The sequence below is a fragment of the Anoplophora glabripennis genome, unplaced genomic scaffold (genome assembly GCF_000390285.2).
Source record: "Anoplophora glabripennis isolate ALB-LARVAE unplaced genomic scaffold, Agla_2.0 scaffold174, whole genome shotgun sequence".
Lineage (NCBI taxonomy): Eukaryota > Metazoa > Arthropoda > Insecta > Coleoptera > Cerambycidae > Anoplophora > Anoplophora glabripennis.
This window is the reverse complement of record NW_019416305.1, coordinates 780683-787318: the sequence shown is the minus strand read 5'-3', so window position 1 is coordinate 787318 and position 6636 is coordinate 780683. Positions and strand designations below refer to the sequence as shown.

General features: G+C 32.9%; 1 long non-coding RNA gene across 2 annotated transcripts; it reads right to left on the bottom strand.

Annotated features, from left to right (window-relative positions):
• Positions 1–3009: 3009 nt before the first annotated feature.
• On the bottom strand, positions 3010–4067 carry LOC111691354. Of its 2 annotated transcripts, none has more exons than XR_002762930.1 (3): positions 3981–4067; positions 3420–3762; positions 3010–3295 (listed from the first exon to the last, which is right to left on the bottom strand). It is a non-coding gene; the product is annotated as an uncharacterized LOC111691354 (long non-coding RNA). The 2 variants fall into 2 exon arrangements; XR_002762929.1 differs by lacking the exon at positions 3981–4067 and adding an exon at positions 3842–3974.
• Between the last annotated feature and the right edge of the window lie 2569 nt (positions 4068–6636).

Below are 6636 nucleotides of genomic sequence, written 5' to 3'. Positions count from 1 at the left end.
ATGGATATTCGCTGGGACACCCCGTATATATGCACAATTTTTATATCGTGTTCATTCATCAAGTAACATAGGTACATATTCCGGAAGTTTCAATTTTTTTTTAAATTTCTTTCCTGCGTCTTTTGCACTTTTAAGTATCTATGCCTTTTATGTTTTTTAATCATACGGTACGTATTTTATTACTAGTTATTGTACTTTTCCGTGGTTTTAAAAGTATTAATATTAATAATAATGCATTTAATAATGAATTTAACAAAACAAATGTTGCAATTACAGGAGAAAAAAGTGAACACGTTCAAGATTTAAAAAAAATCATAATTTTAAATAAATACAAATATATAGACGATAAAATATTAAGCTTCAACAATATTAAAAAATTCAGTTACTACAAATTATTATTATAAATTATAACAAATTATTTAGGCTACATTGGTTTATATCACATTGCCTTGATATTAGATTATAATTATTTGCCATGACATAGATGGGAGTTTTAAGAAGTATATTGTTTTTTTTGCATTCTGACAATAGATCATGCAATTAACACGAGACCCATGTCTGGGAATTTGTATTTTGAAAGAACCCAGCAGATATGTTGAGTCGACATTGGCATGAATGACTAAATAGGAAAAATAAACTATTAAGTATTCTTGTAGTCTGCAAATACTAAATTTTCATCAATCTTCATTCATGTATTTGGATAATAACCATCAATTTGAAAATTTAAGAAAACAACGTTATTTCAAGCTTATTAGTATGTATCTGGTGGTAAAAGTACCAAAAACTGCAGTATTCTAGTTTAGAACGAACTAGTGAGTAACAGACATTTCAATGTAGTAACATTTAAAGATCTTATATTTCTGACTATAAAACAAAGCTCTATTGCCTCTATTGGCCGTATTTATAATTGCATTGATATGATCAGTGAAGGACAGTCTATTGTCATATATCACACCTAAATCCTTAACATTATCACAACATGCCCGTATTACATTTGCAAGGGTGTAGTTAAATATTACCGGTTCATTTTTGGAAGTAAATGAGCAATCTTACACTTATCTATATTAATAGAAAATCAGATATGTTCAGAAATAGCTTCAAGTCGTCGGCAAAAATAGATGATTAGATTTTACAGGAAGAGATAAATCATTAATAAATAAAATTATAGAAGTGACCCTAAATTTGATCTTTGGAGTGCTCCAGATATCGCTACAAAACTTTCAGATTTAAATCCGCTGTATAAAATATATATTCACGTTGAGAAAAATAGGATTTAATGAGAAGAATCAAATTATTCCTTAACCCAAATAAATTTAACTATTAAGAAATATACCATAATTAAGCTCATCCTAACAATTATTATTTGTAAATGTTTTCTCAAAATTATCATTAGGTACTAATGAAAAACACATACTTAACATATAGAAATCATTAAATAATACTGTAAACTTGTAAAGAAAATATCTTTTATTCTTGTATCTAACATCTGTAATATAACTATGATAAAGATTTATACAAAATCAGACACAATAACAGCTAAATTATTTTTGTATTTTAAATATTACTGTTCACGTGGCATTTTTTTAAATATCTAAGGTAGTTTTTTTTTTACTTTTTTAATACACCTAGATGTTTGGGATCAAAGAACATTATGGCTTTATTTGATGAGAATTTTAGGAAAATTTTTAGAATTAATTTGAGTTAGCAATGCATCTACAGTAAAGATAAGTAAAAATATCTTTTTCATTTAAACCTATCTGTTGTCTTTTTCACAATTTTACATTACTTTCATTTATTCTGACAAGAATCAAGGAAATTTATAGTAGTCGATTTCTATCTTTTCCCAGTGAATCTTTCATACTTTTCATTTCTTTCACATGACCAATACATATTTTATTTACAAATTTTCAAATTTTCCTCTGTAGGAATATATTAATTCGCTATTGCTAATTAATAATTGATTAGAAAATTGATTTCTTATAAATTATATATTCGAAGAGGTTTTTGTATTATTAGGCACATTAATTGAAATTATAGTAACAACCTAATTGACCGAATATTACTGAAGTTTGTCTTAAATTGTTGTGGAAATAACATATGTATCTTATAGGGAACAGTGTTGTCCAATTCGTAATGATACCTGCTTGCAGGCATATTTACTATTTTATGAATTATAGGTTTATTCAATTGAAACTATTTTTTTAGTGTAGAACTCAGATCGAATGTGACCAAAGTTGAGTTTTCCTAAAATCTCAGCTAATCTCAGTTAATCTGAACGCTGATTGGTCACACCTTGACCAAACTCATCTTGCGCAGATAAAGAAGAGAGTCTGCAGTAGGAGTGACACAGACAGGAGATCTTTATAGACGAGCGATAGGTTGAGAATATTCCAGAGATATGGAGTAGGGAGAATGAGCGTCAAGATGCGCAAACTTGTTAATAAAGGAGGTCGCCATTTTGAAGTCTTAGATACGAGGGGGTACTATATTACATTACCAGGTCAGTTCTAAAAGTTCAAATTAGAAACGCACATAACTTTACATTAAATTTTGAAATGAAATATGAACTAACAAATACGTACTTTTGAAATTTTCAATTACATATGAATTATTTTTCATAATTTTCTAGGTATATCTGAATATTTATTATATAATAAAAAATTAAATTTTCATATATGCACTTCATAAAAAATATATTAAATACTATATTACTCAAGAACAACGGCTAGAGTTGTATCATAACTGCATAGGATATTATTACCTATCATATGTATAAATCTGCACACACTCCGACATTGTGCTTATCTTTTACATTGAATGATACTTTAATTATGTTATAACTATCTTGTTTCACAGAAGGTTCAACAGAGAATATTAATCACACCAATAATAATATATTTTTGATACGATAAACTTTAACAGATTGCGGTAGGTACTCAATTTATATGAAATAAAAAAAAATTGTGATGTAGTTCCTAAATATTTTGTATATTAAAATAAAACACTGTATAACGTAACATATTTATTTACTGATGGTTGAAAATAATTATTTAATTTTTGTCTTAATGCAGGGCCTTGAATAATCCGTCCTTAATTTCGTTTCGTAAAGACTGAACGGTAAGTTTCCTGTCTACGTTTCAGTTTAACATTTTTCGTTGCAACTGTAGAAGGAGATATACTGCAAAGATATTTTCATTATTAAAGTTATCCATTAAAGTATGTTTTCATTGCCATAATACTCCTTCTCTTAGCACTACTATCAGTACTAGTGTTACCATTCGATGTATTCTGAACACTGAAAATAAAATTACTGTAAATATTATTTCTTAATTTATTAGGTCCGTATCAAACAATTTGGCAGGGTACGTATTTAACATCCTTAGCATTACTACTATTTTTAAATTACAAATCTTTATTACCTTAAATTCAGTTGTCTCTTCTTTTTACGTTGTACCTACTCGAACTTCAGTAACGTTATAGGTCAAAGATGATTCACTTGATTGTAACATCAATTTGGTCAAAGCTCCTGTATTAATTGAACTCGATAAAGTACTCTTGCTTAAAATGGAAGAAGATACACCACAAAATAATTTTATGGAAGGTGCAGAGTTGGGTCGTACTATTTTTCTTCCACAAAAGGGGAGAAAATCATCCGCTTTAAAGTGTTCAGAGCAAATTACGTTATTTTTTGTCCATACCCAATTTTCTTTTTCGATAGAAAGAACCTTGTCCTTGTCCAGTAAAGTTTCATTTCTAGGAAAGCTAGAAATAAAAAAATTACATGTTTACAATAAAAATTTAGAATAAAAAGTGGAAATATCTTATTTTTGTGTACAGCTACCTAAATATTTAGAAATGTTTTGTATTGGACATCTTCTGCAATTTGCGCTTCCTTTCACAGTACAAAGCACAAGACATATTTAAAGTTCAATAAAAACGAAATTTACAAACAAAAATATGAATAACCTCAAAAAACACACCTGTGAACCTAACGTCAACAACAACTGCGTCACTGCGTGACGTAAAAGCCTTCAAAATGTCTGCGCCCGTAGCGTCCCTAGAAAAGTGGATGCACACTCGTCGAAGCTCATTCTCCCCTACTCCATTTCTCTGGAATATTCAGATCAGATAGAGACTGAGCTCCTGTGTCAGTTTGGTAACGTCACTGCACAGTTGAAACTCGCTGACAAGATGAATTTAGTTCCAAATCAAGCTAGGAGAGGTGTCAATCATCATGTAATTATATGTTAAAATATATGTGTATTATCCTGAGGACGACATGCTATTTTTGAGGTTGCATTTGGGTTTTTGAAGTCTACGAAACGGATTTTCTAGGCTAGATTGCCGTTATATTAATTTTGATAAAGTAAATATCGTTTGAAGTAAAGTGAATTGAACTAGAACGACTATTAGCGGCACGCGTCAATCATGTAAGACGGGGTGCGGCGGCTTTGAAGTTGCCGAAAAGATAAACGATGTGTGACGTTATAATATTGGAAAAAATTAAATTGAGGGTAATAAATTGTTTGTGTATTTAATTTAACGGAACATTTCTAAGTCTTTTGAGGGCGATACCGACTACTTGATTTATTACATTATATCTGTCAAACGTGTTAATAAAAGAATTAACTTACCACTGTTACCGATTTATTAGGTTTATAACAATGGAGTGAAATCATTTTCAAGAATTTTCATTATTAGGGGTCTGGCAGGGCATATTATGGCAGTATTTAGAGCTTCTTTAAATAGAAGTGAATGTATTTTAATACAATAGCTATCGTTGTATTATGCAGATTAAAAAATTTAATCACACCCTTTGAGTGTCATTGCCAAGGAAACATCAAAGGAAAATCGGTAAATACCGAATCTGACCCAACTAACGATATATTTTACATATTTTAAACGATTTCATTTTCATTTATTGAAATACAAAAGTATCTACATTTTAGTATAAGTGGTATAAGTATACATAATTGAGTATTAAATTTTGAGCTGAAATAGGTAAAAAAGTAGTTGAAAATAAAACACATTTAACCCTTTATTAGGAATTAAAATCACAAATAATAATTTATATCATTGCCAAAGACCCTATTTTTTATAACGCAACGGTTGTAACTCTTTTGAAAGCTGAAAAATAACATCAATCAGATGAAATATGTGTGTGCTGTACACATACGTCATTTTTAGTGGCGTAAGTGAAAAACCTCACTTGGAGTTTTACCACCTTTGCACAAAAAAAGTCGTCATGGGTTGATTTCGTAAATTTAGTTTTATCTAATCAGATATCTCACACTGATATCTCACAGTCTCACACTGAGGAAGTGAAAACAAACAACACAGGTAACGTTTTGAAAACATCTCTTTTTTCATTCTCAAAACTCAAATAAACTTAAACTCAAATGTGACAGTTTTTTTCCTTTTATTTATCTACCTTCCATAGAGATGTAAGGTGTCATACAATATTTATGTCCTTACATATCTCGTCTTTGAAAATATTCAACAACAGATACGAACATTTAAGAAATTATACAAAACATATTGTCGCGGAACGCTAGCCGTGGTTTCGGTTTTATATGACGACAAAGCCCCACGTTGGGCGCCATGTCGCGATTGTGTATTACTGGCTTCCTGGAGTAGTCCCGGCTGGTGAGTCCGGCCAGCTTCTTCCCTGAGGATGACCAACGGGTTCGATACTCGTATGATGAGATGCCCAGAGTCCCTCTTCACCTCCGATGCTAACGCACTGGGCACAATTCTCGGTGGCTATAGGGCTTCCTGGTACCTCCGTCCTCTCCCTCTTGATGAACGGTCCTGCGGCCATCATCGAGGGGAGGTGAGGCTTCCTGTCCTCCGACATCGTTCTGAATTCGACTATACTCAAGAGAAGATTCCGCGATCTAATTTATTTGTTGTTCGACCAAACAGGCCCTCGGATCACTACACTTATAAGGGTTTCCACTTACGACTTGGAAGCTGGATCGGGTTTTTTTTGATCACCCTGTGTGCGCTTGATCGGGACTAAGCCCTAGTTTCTGAAAATCACTGTCTCTTTTATTTTTCACTACTGTTTAATTCACGGAGCTCGGCCTCCTTGGAGTGCCGTATGTCGGTGCGAATGCTTGAGCTGATCGGGAGCGTTGGAACTCGAGAGTTTTGGTATCTTTTGGACGAGAAATAATAATAACTCGGGAATGAATAAAAATATATACCGTTTATTAAAAATAATACTGATAGTACAGAATGATTAAATGCGGTTTCTTGTATGCGAATGTTGCTCAGAGCTCACCAGGCACTGTGTCCTGGCTGAAGAACTGCATTTGCCGCCAGTTCGTGTTCGATCGCCGCGCAGGGCAAATCTCGGTTGAACGACTGCGACGTGGTTGGGTCCAGGGACACCGCGATTCGGCCCGCGTCGTTGGGAATTTGCCTTGGTCTCGGTTGCTCGGCCGTGGTTGGCGATTTGAAATCAAAAATTCAAAAGGGAGGCGAAAATTTTATTTCCTCCGTCCTTCGTCGACGGTTGTAGGGAGGCTGCGGCGCAGGCCGCGGTTATCGTCCGCTCTCACGGAGGGTGGCTACGCCGGCTTGGTGTCGTCTTTGCGGCTCGACGTTAGGAAAATCAAAAGGTGGGTGAAA